We start from the raw sequence: 19,259 nt of genomic DNA on the forward strand, positions 1-19,259 counted from the left end.
CATAATATGGCTGTTTTTGTTCCTGTCTAAATAAATAATTCAACATTTTTCTTTTGCATGTAAACTGTTGCTAAGGCCCAGCTGGGTGGACACTGAGACAGAAGGCTGAAGAATTATTGCAGGCAGACTCATTAAGGGAGAGATGATTTAGGGATCTCTGATTGGTAATCAGAACTGAATTTAAATTAACCTGTCTAAAGAGGCACCATCATTCAGCTGACCAACAAATGCGCTACACCTTTACAACAAAAAGCACAAATAACATTAAGATTTAGATAACCGGGTACAGATTTATCAGATTGTATTACATTTTTTGAATCCAATTTCACTCAATAGAAACCATGGTAAAAGTTATTTTTTGTATTTCGGTTCTGGTAATATAAGTTCCAAATTTAAAGCCTTATGTGTTTACTTTCATTACACAACACACATTTGATTTACCAGTTTTCTAATTAACTTCTTAACCCCAGGAAGAGTAGTTGCTACCTTGGTAGTGACTAATAGGGATCCAAATAAATAAATGAATGAGAATAAATTCAGGTGGGGCGGCACGGTGGTGTGGTGGTTAGCACTCTCGCCTCACAGCAAGAGGGTTGCCGGTTCGATCCCGGGCGTGGGAGCCCTTCTGTGCGGAGTTTGCATGTTCTCCCCGTGTCAGCGTGGGTTCTTTCCGGGCACTCCGGCTTCCTCCCACAGTCCAAAGACATGCAGATTGGGGACTAGGTTAATTGGTAACTCTAAATTGTCCATAGGTGTGAATGTGAGCGTGAATGGTTGTTTGTCTCTATGTGTCAGCCCTGCGATAGACTGGCGACCTGTCCAGGGTGTACCCTGCCTCTCGCCCGATGTCAGCTGGGATAGGCTCCAGCCCCCCCGTGACCCTCAAGAGGATGAAGCGGTTAGAAGATGAATGAAGATGAATGAATGAGAATAAATTCTAAACTGACAGGCGCGTGTCTGCCATCTACAATCAGCATACTGCCACGCACCCATTTCTCTTCATAAGAAATATGTTTGCCCACAGGTGTATCATGGAGAAAGCGCAAAACACTGACACACCAGTGTCGGACCGTCGGTGAGTGTCTGTCAATGTTTAGGCAGTTGGAAACAGCTGATAAGCCGTTCATCACTCCCTTCAAACATCTTTAAAGATGTTGGTCTCTGATGCACTCTTTCCTGAGGGCACAGACTACGACATCCTCCAGCAAGGTTAGAAATGCCATCTTAACACCTGCTGAGAGGTGGATCAGAATCTTTCATATACCCTGCTATGCCTATTAATAGGCTACCGGTTAATTAGTGGGCTACAAATGAACATATGCGCAAATTCTATAAGATAAAAACTGAAATACTCCATTTTCAAGGTTGAAGTTTTAATTAATAATTAATGAGGATGATAGGGTGTCAGTGACATAGTTATTAATACATTAATGGTTTCAAATATTGTCTATTAAAGCCTTTTGAATGCATTCATTAAAAGATATGTGTTTATAATCAGTAACAGCCGGGCCTTTATCATTTGTGCGTACCTATGGTAGTGAGGCAGTTCTAAATTTGTTTGCAGAGAATATTAAGATTTAAGCACAGATTTGTGCGTACACACTGTTTGTCAATGAGGCCCAATGAGTGGTGAGAGAAACCTGTTTTTTTTCACAGATTATCTGTCTCATGTGCTTCTGTATGGATGCAGTGAGAGTTTCAGGAAATATGACAAAAAGTTATTTGTCTAAAGTTGCCAACTGTATTATGTATGCAACAAAGCACTTAGTGTATTCAGGATTTGCATATTTGTCTATAACATGATGAGTGTTTTGTTTGTAGCCAACAGGAATTATTCTGCATGCTGCATTTACTTCTCAATCCACTGTTACAAACAAAAGGAGACTGCACCAGTTAAATCTGATCTGAAGTCAGATCCTCAGTCCAGGTTGTCACTATTATGCCATGTTATCACACTGAGATTTCATGCCAAAGCTTACTCTGTTAGATCTGGTCACAATGTACCTCCACTAACACATTTGTGTGCAGCACAGTATGTGTGAGCAGAACAGGCTGGTGACTTTAAAACTCTGAATGTCAAGGACGAGAAAGTCCCTGAAGTTTTGTCATACCCAAACAGATCCATGCCACGTCCTTTACCGTGGAATTTAACATTTGAATTTTTTTTAAAAAAAAGACAAAATGTAACACACTTTTAATAACGGTACACTGGGTCGAAGTGAACTTGTGTTCATTGTCGATTCTGCATACAGCAAGTGTGAACAAAGAGCACAGCATAAGATGGAGAAGTCTGATCAATATGACGCTCATCACTTGGGGCTCTCCTGTATGCCTCCTCCCTGTATCTGCCGACATCCACGAAAACAGTTCTGTTTTGACTTCAAAAGTGTTCACTTTACACCAAACAAAATGTTCTCCAGAGACCTTATTCCCTCCTAAATGAATTTCTCTCCTGTTCCTCGCCACTTTGATTACAGACACTATGAAACCCTCTCAATCGCCGAGCTGCTGCATCTGATCCCACCGAGAAACTGCTGAAATAGCAACATCTTTTAGGCTATCGACAGAGACACGAGTGCAGAGTACAAGAGGCAGGGTATAGTGTTAAGGTGTAAGTAGGACGCGGTGTATGTGAGGATATGGACTTCTGAATCTTGACACAGACACCCATGGTTAACAACGGACACCTGCCTGCAGAAACATTGACACTGATGAGCCAGAGCCACCTATGTCCCCAGCACTGCCTATCAGCAGAGACATCTGCATGATTAAAGCCATGTGTCTTCGGCGTGTGACTTATTAAAGTGCAATGCAATTAACCACCCCGTCCCCTGGCTGACCAGCACCTGCACTCTTCCATGAATGATGCTCAGCAGGCATGACTGACTGGCACAAGTCAGAAGCTCACCTCCCATCTATAGATCCCAGCTGCTTCTTAGGCTCATCTCAGCGCTCTATGTGCTCATTTATCACAATGCTCAGATTCGTCTTGCTTGTGTTAATTTACATCTACATAATGGAAACCAGTCAACGGAAACATTGCTTGGTATTGCAATCTTGTCTGGAGCAGCAGAGAGAATGCCTGATCAGTTGTGGGCTTCTGTGTGTAACATGTCTTTGCACGATCAGCCTATTATCTCTCCTCTAGATTCAAGCGGAGGGCTCATATACAATTTTTATGAGAATTCTCCCGGCCACTCAATCTGTTTTGTAATCACTACTGAAGGATTCCCGGAGCAACCTAATTTGGAGTGATCTAAAGGTTACAGGTGTAACCGCGCAGCACAGAGTGCCAATGAGATAAGCCCCACTGCTGGCCATCTCTGTCTGCTGCTGGGGGCTGTGAGTCATTAAGAGTCAGGCCTCATTAGAGAGGCCATGGTGTGGTGCATCATAGACACCGCTTCCCCTGGCTTCAGCCACACACCTGAGTGTCTGATGTGTTAGAGGCCAGGAGGACAATGACATGTCAGGGGACGTGCTGGTTTCTGACAAGTGGAGCTGCAAAACAGCACAAAACTAAATTCTGCTGCTACCTACCGCTAAAACTGTAGTGAAGCTCCGTAGATGTTTCCCTGTGCTGAGTGACGCAAAGTAGTTAAGTACATTTAAGCACTGTACTTAAGTACAAGTTAGAGGTACTGGTACTTTACTTGAGTATTTCTTTCTTTCTTTTTTTTTCAAATTTATATTTACATTTACTCTGCTACATTTAAAAGGAAAATTACAACGTATTTTCACACCAGTACATTTATCTGATGGTAATAGTTGCTTTGCAGATTAATGCTGCATTCATGTGCTCCTCAGATGTCTCATTTCCCGAGCTGGGAAGTCGTTCTTCCGTCTTTGGTGTGTTCATGAGCTTTGAGTCATGATGTAGAAACAACATGGCTGCCGACTTGTTGACATGTTGATGTCATACTGTTACCCACGCCAACAACAATCATGGCTGAGAGTGAAAGTATTACCCACTCTGCGGTGGTTCCAAAAAGAGGAGCATCTTCAGTAGTGTGGAATAGACTGTGGCGTCCTGAATGTTTTATGAACAGCCCTGGACTTCTCAGACTCTTTTAGTGAGTTATTGCTCAGAGGTAACTCATTCAGCGGCTCCTCCAGCAGCAGCACAGCGTCTCTCCCTCTCCTCTCTTGCCATGCACACACAGGAGTCAGTGTCGTCAAGTGATTTTGTCATAAACCTTTGGTAATGTGTGAATGTGTGATAGTTCAGGTATCAAAACAGCCTGTCAGAGGTTACAGCGTGATGATGAGAGGAGAAATGTCGGAGCATAAAGGTCCAGGTGGAAAAAACAACTCTGTCATTTAGGATTTTACTAAAAGAGAAGGAGCTTGCCTGTTGATTTATATATATATATATATATATATATATATAGATCCCAGGGACATTTTTTGTATTTGGGAACTGTTTGAATGTGTATTTTGTGGTAGATTTTATTTTGTTGAACTATTAATATTGTATACAGAATCTGAATCTCACTCTGAGTTACTGTTGTTGTTTACAAACTAAAGAAATGAGAGATCATTTTTGTTTAGTTTTCACTGAATATTTCACAACCAACTGTTCTTAAATTAATGATGATATTTTTCCATATCGCCCATATTTCTGCATATATTATTACCAATATATGTGGACCAAAATTTTCACCAAACTTCACCAAGTTTTTGCTCTGACTGGAGGGGGCATTCATGTGAATTTTCCGGGTCGGGAACTAATTTTTCAGATTATTCTGACACCACATGAATGTAGGGTCAGATTATACATTTATTTATTGTATATTATTGATATAGATTTCACAATTTATTGTTTAATTCTCCACTTCTACAATAATTAAGTATTGTTTCATGTTCCATTATTCAACCAACTAATAATCAGATGATATAATGTGTAATGATGGCCACTCTGCATAAGGAGAAGCCTACTTTAACTTTTAATAATAACATGTTGCTGATGATCTTCTGTACGTTCACTTAAAGACACTTTTCAATGCAGGACTGAAGAAATAAGATCTGAGTACTTCTTTCATCAAAGACAAAATTTTCCATTGAAAATAAAGTTATTTTATGCTGACCTCTGTGGCACTGAGAAATCTAGTTAGTGGTTTTTCTTATTTTTTCTCAATGTTGTGTTTTATTCCTCCCTATACACACACATCACTTTAGAGAGACCAAACACATGCATTGGCATCAAGCGTATTGAAGTCGTAAAGCCCGAGAGGGTGTTTGTCGCTGCATTTATGGGAATTTCAGTAATGCTGACAGCATGAAGTGCAGCCAAGGAAGCAATGTCTTATACCTGATCTCAGTAAAAATGCACTCCTGGGTACTTTACTTTTTATTACACTTGAATGATTAGGACTGCCAGCTTGACATGATCCAGCGAAGGATTAACTTTACAATCTTTCAATCTCAGACTGGACACTGTGTGACTATAATACTACTTAGTTATGGTTATGGACATTAGAAGTCAACTCATTTGTGAGGACAGCACGTAGTGAATTCAATACATCTTATATATTTTATATGAGACAGAAAGAAAGTTGCTTTGGGCTTTAGCATATTATTTTCCGAGGAGAGAGTGAAGATGGACAGAAGACAGATGCGTAATATTCATATTATCAACATGGACAGCATTCATATGTATGTATGCAGGTTTCCGTTTCTCCCAGGAGTACAAACAGCCTCTGCCACCATGAAATTCACTATACATTGTGCCTCTGATGATATAAAGAATGGAAAATATACAAAAAAACAATAGCATCTGAAGACTTGATCTTGAGCATTGCAGGTGTCCACTACAGGTTGTAACTTTGATTGCTTGCACTTTTACACAATCAGTGTGTATTCAAATCAACCTAAATTACATCTTCACAAGAGTCTCGGCTGTCTTTTCCTCACTTTGGATCAATTTATTTATGTTCATAAATCAGCCAGACACACATTAATCACAAAAAGAAACTGTGTGTGTCTTAGAGGCCAATCAGTCGAAGGACAGTTAAAGGAATACTTCACCCACAAAACCATTTGACCATTTGTATATCGATAAGTCATGCGGTGATATCTTGAATTCAGGAAGAGACTTTGTTTTTCTTGCATGCCTCCAAAACAGCAAACATATTGATTTTTTTTATGATTGATTAGGGACGAGGTTTAACAACAGCAAAACAATATCAGAACATCCGTTTATCAACTGTCACACAACTCGTGCAGTATAATCCGAGTCTCATGTATCCAGTCATATGCTCAGGACTTCCCAAACAGATGCAATTTTGCTCAATAAATAAATAAAATCTTTGTATTGGAGTCTGGCTTCAGAGAGTTAAGGTACATATCACCTCCAGCTCAGTTTTCAATATTTTTTTTTTGTGAAAATGCATTTGTTCGGGAGATACTGAGGATAAGACTGCATGCATGAGACTTGGATTATACTGCACGAGTTGTGAACAGACACTTTTGTGTGGATTATTAAACTGTTTCCATTGAGGCATGCAAGAAAAACAAAGCGTCAAAAATTCAGGAGAACACCACATAACTAATTCCCACCCGATGACCCCAAAGACATGTTAGTTATCACTGCTCATTGGTCTGTATAGTTAAGCCTTGCCATAATAGTTTGTCGTAGGGCTTAGGAGGTTATTCACTGAGTGCTGATCCCTTCTTATTTATTTATTTATTTACTTATTTATTTATTTTTTTTTTTTTTTAGAGCACAAACTTCTTGTGTTTATTTGAATTCAGAACTAGCCCAGCTAGTGACTGCTGTGAACAGGGCAGCTGACAACAAGGGAAAGACCATGTGACCGCTTGGAAAGACAGCTGACAGGAGGGAAAAGACCCCAATGGTGCTGGCATGGGTTAGCAACCCATGGTAGCAGTGGTGAGGCCTAGCAGCCTTACTACAACCAAAAATTAGCTACAGCCAACTTAGGAAAAATACCCCAAGAGTCAGCGAGAGCAGGGGTGGAAGATGACTCACAGGTGGATTACACGGTAACAGACATTGGAACGGACACGACTATGACTTGGATCTGTGACTCAGTGAAGGATAGGGCACGGACCTATCCACCAGTGCTAGAATTAGCAGCAGTCAGGGCAAGGTGAGCGCATCTGTAGAGGATAAAAGTAGCACAGTTGAGAACAAGATGCTTCAGGTTTGTCCTTGCGGCTGGCAGAAAGTAACATCAGTGAGAGGCCTCAGAACTCATCAGGGAAAGAAGAAGTGTGTGGCAAAGAAAGGGCAGAGTAGCCGCATTGATCAGTACTTCCTAAGAAGTCAGTCGAGTCAGTCGGATGAAGTCCAGCGGCAGGTAGAAAACCACAGTTCGCAGGATATCAGTAACGCTGCCACTGAGGAGGAGGGGGTAGTAAGAGAAGATGCAGGTGACACTGAGGCCAGTATGCTAGCCAGAGAGAGAACCATGGAGCAAAAGGTTAGAGTTAGATGGCCTAGAGCAAATGACAGTAAAGAATGGGAGATAGTTAATAGAGATTTGTCAGTAATCTTGAGTAGGCTTAGAGGAAATGCAATGGAAAGGTTAGAAAAGATGGGAGATATAATGTATTCATATGGTGTAGAGAGGTTTGGGGTGCATGAGAGAAAGAGGAGTGAGAGGGTACAGTCAGGTAAGTCTAGGCGGCAGAGAGAAATAGAGAAGTTAGTCAAGGAAAGGAGACAGTTAAGAAAGCAGTGGAAAAAGGCTACAGAAGAAGAAAGGGAGGGACTTAAGGTGTTGCAAGAGGAGTTGAGAAGCAGGCTAGCAGTTCTTAGAAGGGCAGAGCATCTCAGGAAAAAGAGGAGGAAGAAGGAATATGCTAGGACAGGTTTTTTCAGGGACCCTTTTAAGTTTGTTAAAGGATTGTTCAGCCAGGAAAAGGGAGGGCAGCTTAAAGCAGAAAGGCTAGAGGTTGAAGAATATTTGAGAAACACATATTCAGATTTGGAGAAGAATAGGATAGTAGGTTTCCCACCTGATATCCCTCCATTAGGAGGGATAGAGCATGAGATGGATGTCAGGCCACCTAGGTGGAAGGAAGTTCAGGAGGTGGTCAGGCGTGCAAAGGCTTCTTCGGCCCCAGGGCCTAATGGAGTCCCCTACCGGGTTTATAAAAGTGCGCCTGATACCCTTAAATTTTTGTGGAAACAGCTAAGAATAGTTTGGGAAAAACAAATTATACCAAGAGCATGGCGTAGGGCAGGGGTGTCCTCATTCCTAAGGAGAAGGAGTCTGTGGACCTTAGCCAGTTCCGGATGATTTCTCTCTTGAATGTGGAGGAAGATTTTCTTTAGTGTAGTAGCGCAGAGACTAGCTAGTTACTTAGAAAGGAATAGCTTAATAGATACCATGGTGCAGAAGGCAGGAATACCAGGTTTTTCAGGGTGTTTAGAGCATACTAGCATGATCTGGCACCAGATTCAGGCAGCGAAGATTAACAAAAGGGACCTACACGTAGTATTTTTAGATCTTGCAAATGCATTTGGTTCAGTTCCGCACAGCCTCATTTGGAGTGCGTTTGACTACTTCAAAGTGCCACAGGTAGTTGTTAACTTAGTGAAAGCATACTTTCAGGATATTAGGTTGTGTCTAAGTACAGCAGGTTTCACAACAGGTTGGCAGAGGCTAGAAATAGGCATCATGGCAGGGTGTACAATTTCTCCGTTAGCATTTACTATGGCAATGGAAGTAATCATCAGGGCTTCTAAGTGGGTGGTAGGTGGGGAGAGATGGCAGAATGGGTTGCATCTTCCACCAGTTAGGGCTTACATGGATGACATGACACTGGTGACCACAACAATGCCATGTACAAAGAGGCTACTAGAGAAGGTAAATAAGAACCTCAAGTGGGCCAGCATGAAAATCAAGCCTAGTAAATCTAGAAGCATCTCGATATGTAGAGGGAAATTAAGTGATAGGAAGTTTGTCATAGATGACGAGGACATCCCAACAATTAGGGAAAAGTCAGTAAAGAGCTTAGGTAGGTTGTACAATGTAGAGTTGAATGATAAGGAACAGGTGGTGAAATTTAGAAAGATGTGGCTGAAGGATTGGATAGAATAGATAAATCAGAACTTCCAGGAAAGTTGAAGTTGTGGTGTTTGCAATTTGGGCTATATCCTAGGTTAATATGGCCACTGTCAATTTATGAAATTCCAATAACTGTTGTGGAGAGAATTGAAAGGTTGGTTAGCTCCTACATTAGGAAGTGGTTGGGCGCTCCTAGATGCCTAAATAGTGTTGCATTGTATGGAAAAGGGATACTTCAGCTGCCAGTAACTAGTTTAACAGAGGAATTTAAATGTACCAAGGTCAGGACAGAGCTCTTGTTAGCTGGGAGTAAGGATGTGGTAGTTAGGAGTGTGGTTCCAAATCCAACCAAGGGGAGGAAGTGGAACCCAAGATCGGCAGTTCAGGAGGCAGAGGCAGCTCTTAGACATGCAGAGATTGTAGGTAATGTTCAGTTTGGCCGGGGAGGCCTGGGGCTTGGCTCAGGTAAACCGGTATGGAATACAGCAGGCCTCAAAGATAAAAGAAAGCTGGTTGTAGAACAGATACGCAGACAGGAAGAGATAGTAAGGGGTGCAAAGGTAGTGGCCCAGGCTAAACAGGGACAGTGGTTGAATTGGGAAAGTGTAGAGAAGAGGAAGCTTAGTTGGAGGGACCTGTGGAGTATGGAGGAGAATCGTATTAGATTCCTGATAGGGGCTACATACGATGTCTTACCAACCCCCCAGAACCTAAAACTGTGGGTAAATGAGGAACCGTCATGCCCATTGTGTTCACGTACCGCAACTTTAAAGCATATTTTGTCAGGTTGCAAAGTTAGCTTGTCACAAGGCCGATATACATGGCGACATAATCAGGTGTTGAAATGTTTAGCTGCAGGCATTGAAGGGAAACGAAGACAGGTGAATTCAGAAGGTGTTAAGGATAGGAGTTTAGTAATTCAGTTTGTCCGTGAGGGAGAGAAATACAGAAGGGATAAGTTAGTGAGGAGGCAAAGGTGTGGCCGCCTAGAAGGTGCTTGTGATTGGGAAATGCAAGTAGATTTAGGGGGAAAGCTTGTTGTTCCTCAGGAAATAGTCTGTACCAGGCAGAGGCCTGACTTAGTGTTGTGGTCAGTGAGTCAACAGATAGTTTATTTCATCGAGCTGACAGTTCCTTGGGAAGACTCAGTGGAAGAAGCATATGAAAGAAAAAAGCTTAGATATGCAGACTTAGGAGCAGAAGCTGAGCAGCGAGGATGGAAGACTAGGATTTGTCCAGTGGAAGTGGGGTGTAGGGGATTCATAGCAAGATCAACTGTCTCACTCCTGGGGGAACTCGGAGTGCGGGACAGAGTTTGAGGAAGACAGTGAGGGAAATGTCAGATGAAGCAATTAAATGCAGCCAGTTTATCTATTACAGAAGAAATAATGTCAGCTGGGGGCCAGCAGGGGAACTACTAAGCAGGGCACATAACTCCTTGAGATCAGGTGGAGAGATCCACTTCCTGTCAGGAGAAATCCAGGAAGAGGAAGTATTTAAGTGTGGGAGTGGCCTATTGGAATCCATTTTGTTTGAGGCCATGCGGCAAGGTGAGTGTGCTTGCTGATCCTGTAAGTCCAGTTAGCTCCTTTAACTTTAGCTTATATTGTAGTTATGCTATGTAGTGTGTGAAATAGAGTATGGTGAATGTGACAGGAAAGCTAGTATCAGCATTGCTTCTGCCTGGAGCTCGCATGTATGGAGCCTGGGTTTGGTTGAAGATGGCAGTGCTGTTTGGGCTGAGAAAGCCATGTGTATGTAAGGAGGAAATCCAGGAAGAGGAAGGTTATTTAAGTGTGGGAGTGGCCTATCTGAATCCATTTTGTTTGAGACCATGCTGCAAAGTGAGTGTGTTTGCTGATCCTGTGAGTTCATTTATCTCCTTTAACTTTAGCTTACATTGTAGTTATGCTATGTAGCGTGTGAAATAGAGTATGGTGAATGTGCTAGTAAAGGTAGTATCAGCATTGCTTCTGCCTGGAGCTCGCATAAACGGAGCCTGGGTTTGGTTGAAGGTGGCAGTGCTGTTCTGTTTGGGCTGAGATCACTGTCTAGCCTCCTGGAGGTGTCATTGTTGTGAGGGCTCGTCTTGGGGAGGTAGACTGTACAGCCTAACCCGGCGGGGGAGTGTGATAGCCTAACAAGGCTTCCCTCCCTGGGTCTACCTCCTCTGTGGTAATATAGGTAAGGTAAAGGAGGTTGTTCGGTTAGTGTGGGGAGCAGTGAGACCTGGCATTAGGGGAGTGTCTCTGGGACGCCAGAGATCACTGTCTAGCCTCCTGGAGGTGTCGTGGGACCAACTAGACGAAACACCGGTGAAAGGAGGTTCCCACCCGATGACCCCAAAGACATGTTAGTTATCACTGCTCATTGGTCTGTATAGTTAAGCCTTGCCATAATAGTTTGTCGTAGGGCTTAGGAGGTTATTCACTGAGTGCTGATCCCTTCTTATTTATTTATTTATTTACTTATTTATTTATTTTTTTTTTTTTTTAGAGCACAAACTTCTTGTGTTTATTTGAATTGATATATTAAGTGTCATTTTGCAGGTGAAGTACTCTTTTAACTGGCATACTTTGATAATTAATTAATTAATTGCCTAAGTCTTTTTTTTCTTGCAAAATTGCCAAACATTCAGGTGCCCAGTGGCTCAGTGGTTAGGGTAGGCATCCCATGTACAAAGGCATTGTCTTGCCTGAGGTCATTTGTTGCTGCTCATCTCTCTCTATCCCCCCTTCATGCTTAATCTGTCCTGTCAAATAAAAGCAAAAATCAAAACAAACAAAAAAAAATCTTAAAAAAAAAGTCAAACATTCATGGTATTAGCTTCAGACAGAACCGGAAATATAAAATTACGATGGCTATTTTTCAATATCTTCAGACATTTAGACCAAATGATTAGTTGATTAATTGATAAAATTATCAGCAGATTAATCAATAATGGAAATAATCATTAGTTGTAGCCCTAGAGTGTTTTGCAGAGGTGGGACCAAGTCATTTTTTGCAAGTCACAAGTAAGTCTCACGTCTTTGTGTCAACTCTAACTATGTTCTGCTGTTGAAATAAACATTTAAAACGTGAGTTGTCTGACTGAAAAGCTTTTTTAAAATGTATATGTATTTGTTAAAACAAGTGCAACTAAACGTAATCATAACACTATCAACTAATACCACTCATATAGGCTCATATAGCTCGCACATTAGCTCACCACCTATGTCTATGTCAATATTAGCCTCAGCTTCCTCCCCAGTTCTTTGTGCAGCTTCAAATGTCAAATGAAGTTGGAAGTTGCTGCGTCTCCATCTGTAATTTTGTATACTGCAGTTCTTTTTTCATTGACCACTGCATAGTTTTTGTATGCAAACAAAATTATCTTTAGTATCACTTTTTCCAACTGGCGCTCAGTAACGTATTATTCATGGCTCTCTCCTGCAGTTTGATTTAGATGCTGTCACATTGGTTTAAATAAATGGGATCATCTGGGGAATTGCTGGGAATTAATAGCATTAATGTTAGATGATTCAGAAAATAAATTGATTTTCTTGGCACATTTTTTAACCTTTGGGTTTGTGGGGAAGGTATTACGGTAGGTATTTTCAAGTCAAAAGGCTTGAGTCCATGTGAAGTCACGAGTCATTGGTGTTAAAGTCCAAATCAAGTTTCTAAGTCTTTTTTCATTTTGTCAAGACGAGTCTAAAGTCGTCAAATTTGTGAATCGAGTCTGACTTGAGTCCACACGTCGGATTTTTAATGACAATTTATAAATATCAATATTTGAATTTAACAAGCTATCATGGTACTGAATTAATTATGGGATGGGAATAGATTATTTAGTGGAGGTCTCCTTCAAACCTTCTCCACTTGGCTGCATTGCATTTTCAAGTCACTCCCCAACCATTAATAAAGTCATAACCATCCAACCTTCAGCTGACAGCTTTGGGTACAGTCGTAGGAATTATCAGCGATTAGGTAAATCCTCAGAGATTTAGAGACTGGTAGTTCTTCAGCTGCTGCACCGGGCCATCAACAAGCGGCCTCATGAAACTGCTATAACACAACAGCAACAACAAAACTTTCACTACTGTGATTTCCACTCTGAGGTTGAGGCACCTGGGAAATTGCTGTGCGTCGTTTAACAGGAGCTTAATTCTGGCCACATGGTTTATTCATGTGGCGACCGCTGATATCACGACTCTCATAAATCACGCAGTGCGGCATGCTGGACGTCCACGCGCTCGGGCAGGGCTCACTAATCTCAACACCATCTTTCATCTGAATAACCTTGCCTTACCGCAGGGCAGGCCAACACCAGACACAGCCCATTGGAGGGAGGCTCTCCTCATACTTTTATTTCTTTCACTCTGGGCACAAAGACTTTCTGCAGCCTGTCAGAGCAGACAAACACTGTCCTGTGTGCTCCCAGGCAAGCAGTCTGCCCACTCTCAACCACAGGCAATAATAAGAAATTGCTTCATGGACATCAGAGGAACTAATCTAGTCTAACGTTAGCTTTATGAATGTAGAATCAGGCACACAAGGGAGGAGAGCAGAGGAGCCGGTCGAGCCATCTGTTCAGAAATGGTTCAAAGAAAGAGCAGGAAATTTGAAACTAATGTGAGTAAACATGATCATCAAATATAGATAATAGAATAGAGCATATAGCAACTTTGGCCTCGTTTTTCTTATGTTTTTTCTACTGTCAAACATTGTTACATTTTTTCAGAATTAATTGGATTTGGGTCCTTATCCACATAACAGGCACAGAATCTACATGTCACCAATTACCAGCTTTAGGCCTACATTTTCCGTAAGAAAACTAATTAGTGAAACAACACCACTTGATGAACTAAAATAACAATGTGCCTGATGTCACATAACTCTGCCTGCTGCTTAGAATAGCCACGGTTTCACCCCATGCTTCTAATAACAAACCCCAGGCATCACAGTGACAGCCAAATGTCTTGCAATGCCCTCTGCACTACGTCTGTCCTCTCTCCGCGGCCTGGCTCTGGCCTCCTGCTGCCACCAGGAGGAAGCACCAGTCAGGCTCATCCTCGCTCCAGTAGAAGGCTCTCCTTCCCCACACAGACAATTAGCCACCCTGTGACTGACTGCGAATAATGAGAGCTGCTGGAGAACAGTTGGACATCTTAGGACAAATTAATGTGTGAATATTAGCCTGTTGAACCTTCTGCTCTCTCCCACCAGGAGAACAAAACTGAGCTACTCTATTACTTTGAAGCTCTGGTCAAGGAAGCACAACCACACAATCATGCACACTAAGCAGCCGAGACGGTTATTACTGTATTCTATAAAGTCACATCCTCTACAGAGAGGAGGCCGAACTCAGCAGAGGTATGGTGTGGACAGAAAAACAAATGAAAGAAAAAGGTGGAGGGAAGAAGGCACTGAGGAGGCAAGTAGGGACGCTAGCTGAGCAGCTCGCCATGAAATGCTGAAACAACAGCACGGCTGCCAGGGCAATTTTACACCCCAATAGTTTCACACCTCAGCCACCAACCCCTTCCAACTCTGAACCTTGTGTCTTCTTGGTGTCTTCATTTATTTTGTGTCAGTGTCCAAGATGTGAGAAGCCAAGCAGTGAGAAACTCGTCCCAAATGTCGCAGGGTAAGCGGTGTGTGAAGCAGACGGGGGGAGCGAGGAAGAGAAAAGCCACTGCGCCTGGATGCACCTTGCTTTCTGTGCAGACAATCCTCTGAGATCTCACAGGAGGGTTGAGGCACTGCACTTCACATTGGTTTTACACATAGGAAAACAAATGACATGTAATTGTGTGCTGATCACTACATTAACTGCGGAGGTGGAAGAAGCACGCAGAAACATAACACATTTATGTAAAAAGACTCTGCACTTGAGGTATTATGCACTGTGTCTGCAGGAAACAGCCTCTGCACATACATGTCATTTACACTGAGGATGCTGGGAACATGTCCCCATCACTTTTTAAAAGCATCATTTGTTAAAAAAAAAATCTGAAAAATCTTGCACCACAACAAGTGAGAATGCTTTGAGAAAGGTTTATTCGCACAATAATTAAACATGCAATGCGATGTAAATATAGACAAAACAAATGTGCGTTGTCAAAAAAAAGTACTGTAAAAAATGCCGACTGATTCTAAAATTACCTAAAAATGTGCATGTGCCAGTCAGTAACTTAAATAAATTATTGACAGTTTCTTTTTGTCCACGTTTTCCATATTCTGTGTGAACACGACAACACACAAGAGCTATTAAAATCCAGAGCTTTATAAATTAATTAAAGTCAACTAAGGTGTCATTGACGTGAAAAGGTGCCCCATGCATATTTAAAAAGGTTACTTCCCCTAAAAAGGAGGACTGAGGAGTAAATCATGCCCACATGTTTGTTGACTCTGTAGTGATAACACTGAATGAGGAAAGTTAATCTACAGGAGAATAAAGATTTGAAAGCAGTGCAGAATGCCTGACAGCTTTGCTGCGTTATGTTGGTGAACTGGTCTCTCTGCCTGATTTTAAAGCTCTCATAAGTACAAGGATGTATGAGTTGGATGAGTTGGTTGGGACTTGTCATTGTGTGCAGGTGTTCTAATATTTCTTCATGTTACTGTGAATATTGTGTTTTTTATTGTGTGGTTGTTTGGCTGTAAGTTTTTGTGTGCTGCTGTCTTGGCCAGGTCTTCTTTGTTAAAGAGATTGTTGATCTCAATGGGACTTACCTGGTTAAATACGGTTAAATAAATGAATAATATTCAATTACTTTTTTTTTTTTTTTTTTAATTTTGAATTGTCACCTGCTGCCTGAATTTTGTGTTTTACTCTACTTAAATAAAGACATATCTACCATAAATTGTTGCATTAAAATTTCACTAGAACACAGAAAATGAAGAGTGTGACTCCCTGACCCCTCAATTCATTTGTGTCCCCGCCTCTAATGTTGAAACAAAGCTTACGTCTTTAGTAGTGGCCGAGTCTATGCTCTTCAGGAAGCACGTTCAGTTGCAAAACAGGAAGACATTTAATATACTGGTGTTTGGGAAACATTCCATACAAATGGGAGGACACTGTAGACTGCCCTTTACCATGGAAACTGGTTTTTGGTTGACTCATTCACAAGGTGCTTTAAATTAAAAATAATCTATCACTTTCTGGCTACTAGAAAAATGCTTAATATATGGGGCTTTTTGTGGTCAACAGTCAATCATTTTCAGTATTGTTATATTGTATCTGTATTTTGGGGAGAGGTTCAAATAATGTGCTCGAAAATGAGTTTACACATAGAACTGGATCTCTTCTCTGTGATGTTACGGAAACAAAGACTTATACTGTTAATCTAATTACATTATTAGGGAAAAGGTTCATTTATAAGGCAACTGGAGTAGAATCTTTAAACATCTACAGATTTAAGGGCTTCCTTAAACACCAGCTTATTTTGGAAGTTTTTTTTTTTCTTTGTTCAACTTTTACTTGTTGAGCTAGTTTGGAGTATCGTCATGCCAATATGACGTTTCTATTGTATGACTATTTGTCCCTGTGTTGTGTGAGGTTCATTGTTTAGATTTTGTCTGCTGCTCTTTGTTTTGTTTGTTTGTTTCTGTTTTTGTGGTGACGGGGTGATGCTGTTTGTTTGTGCATGGGTTGTGTTGGATGTAATCACCACCTGCATACCCTGAGCTCCACTTCTAAATGCAAATAAGTGGGAAAAAAAGAAAATGAGCATTAACAGTGAAAAAATAGAAAAGAAAAAACAAGAGGAAAATGTCCCCACTGGGGCGGTGGTGGTTGGGGTTAATAAAAAATCTAAAAAAAAAACATGCTTTTTTTCCCCCCTAAAACGGCATAATTATCTACATGGACCTCATATTAATCCAGCCATTACACTGCCTAGAATTACATATGTTGAAGATCATTTAAAAAAAAAAATAATTCAAGTCCTTATGTCCTCACTCATTTATAAACAAAATGATGCCCTCACCTCTGCCACTGATATGACAGTATTAGACTGTTACTACTGATGCATCAACATGTGAGCAGTACCTTACAGTGGTAGCTGGTTGAGTTGAGGCTGACTTTAGCTACTTTATACACTGTTTGGGAAATACCGCTTAACTCCCTAACTTGGGGTCAGTCCCCGTCTAAAGGGTCCCAAGATAATCTGAGGGGTCATGAAATGACTAATGGGAGACACAGGAAGATAAATCTTGATACAAACATCTGTTTTCTTTTCTTTGTCTCTTTTATTTAACTTCTCTGTAATGTTTGATTGTTTGTGATATATTGGACAATTGAAATGAAATGATGTGAGAAGTTTAGAGAGGAACTGTCTCTCATAGGAATCTGAAACATGACAAGGATTCACGACACTGCTTTTTTACAGGGGGTCAACAGGTAAAAAGGTTGGAAGCCCCAGTTTAATAGGCCCCAGTAGCTCACCTGGCAGCACGGGCACCCCATGTACAAAGGCTATATCCCTACACAGCAGCCGCAGACTCGATTCCTACTTGTGGCCCTTTGCTGCATGTCATCCCCTCTCTCACTCCCCCCTGTCACACTAAGGCTGTCCTATCCAATAAAGGCAAAATGCCACAAAATAATCTTAAAAAAACGGTGTTTTGTAAACTTATAGGGATGGGAATCAAGAAATAATTCCTCATTGTGTGATCCATTGCAAAACCATGCGTTTGAGCTTCTCAATCACTTTTACTGTACCGATGCCGGTGTGTTTTTCTGACAGTTGCACATTGCATAACGATGACGTCAAACTCATACGTCTACATTGCCATTTGCAGCAGCAAGGAGGAGTCATGGCGGGGAGGAAGACACAGTCCAAAGCGTGACTTCATTTCACAGAGAAAGATGACAACAGTGCTGCTTGTAATATCTGTTAGATGATAAATTCTAGTAAGGGTGGCAACACCATCAATATGCTGAAACATCTTTCGATGCAACATGGGCTTAAATTCCAAATGCCATGTATTTGACACTCTACGCACGAGTGCAACTGCTTCCCAACCAGTAGCATGTCCATTTCAGAGGGTAAATATTCTGTATTAATAACATTAGCGCCATGCTGAGTCATATGCATGCCTTTTTCTGTACTCTGTTTATACACAGGCTCAAAAGATGATAAAACAGATGCATTGATGCTGAAAACCTGTGTAGAACCACTCTTTCCACACAGAAAACTGGTCAGGAATAAGTAAGTGTATGAAAAGAATCAAACAGTGAGTCAATAATGGCATTGGTATCAAATAAATCTTATCACTCCCCATCCCAAAACGTATCACATAGTTGCTTTATGTAAAAATCTAAATCTGAAAGATAAGTGCAGCTGTCAGAAATACAATATTTCCATCATAGATGTTGTGGAGTTGAAGTATAAAGTAGCAGTTGACTAAAAATACCTCAAAATTGTACAGTGTGTGTGTTAATGTACTTAATTACTTTCCCCCTGTAGTTTTGGTATCATTACAATCAGTCAAATTCAGACCAATCTCCACCCCTGATTCAGAGAAATTAAAGATGCTGTAGGATTTCTACCAAAAAGAATCTGTGTATATGTAAGTGAAATTTCTTTTTTGTAAAAATTACCAATTAGAATAGAATATTAGCTCTTCATATTGGACTAAAAGCTCCCACATCCCTCTCCAGATCAATGGTCTACTCCCTCTGCCAGTGTAGCACATTAACCTTCTGGATCACTAGTCAATGACTGAAAGAGGAATGATTTGCCATCATGATTATTAAATCTGAAAATATGCCTCTGCAGCACGTTAAACCCCGGCCACCGTGCAACCAGGTGATCTCAATTTGGTGAAATGAGAGCTCCATCAACTGGATTTGCATTAAAGATGTATGCCCAATTTTTTGCCATTGTGACCTTTTAAATGTCCTTGAATCCTCTTGGGCAAAACACGCCTACAGTACTTAGACGGGCTGCATTTTAAAAAATGAACAAAAGAGAGGAGCGCTCGTGGCTCTGTTCAGCCTACCTGATGAATACACGAGCAAGACGCTTAAATTCATCACTGACATGACAGACTCAGATGAAGCCAAACTGTAAGCGATAGTACAAATACTCATAAATCAAAAGGCATTAGCAATTGCTTGTACAATCATTAGGATACATAATGCGCTGAGGAAACAATGCACTGAAATGTGTTCTATATAAATCATCTGCTTCATTAGAGGCTCACATTGTTAAAATTCTTCCTGTATCTCTG

The 19,259-nt window shown here is 41.1% G+C and overlaps 1 protein-coding gene across 1 annotated transcript in view; it reads right to left on the bottom strand.

The window, feature by feature from the left end:
* Window positions 1-19,259, bottom strand: part of megf11 (multiple EGF-like-domains 11) — a 99,306-nt gene that overhangs the window by 73,515 nt on the left and 6,532 nt on the right. The gene's annotated exons all lie outside the window — the stretch shown is intronic.

Source organism: Epinephelus fuscoguttatus, linkage group LG4 (assembly GCF_011397635.1).
Source record: "Epinephelus fuscoguttatus linkage group LG4, E.fuscoguttatus.final_Chr_v1".
Classification (NCBI taxonomy): domain Eukaryota; kingdom Metazoa; phylum Chordata; class Actinopteri; order Perciformes; family Serranidae; genus Epinephelus; species Epinephelus fuscoguttatus.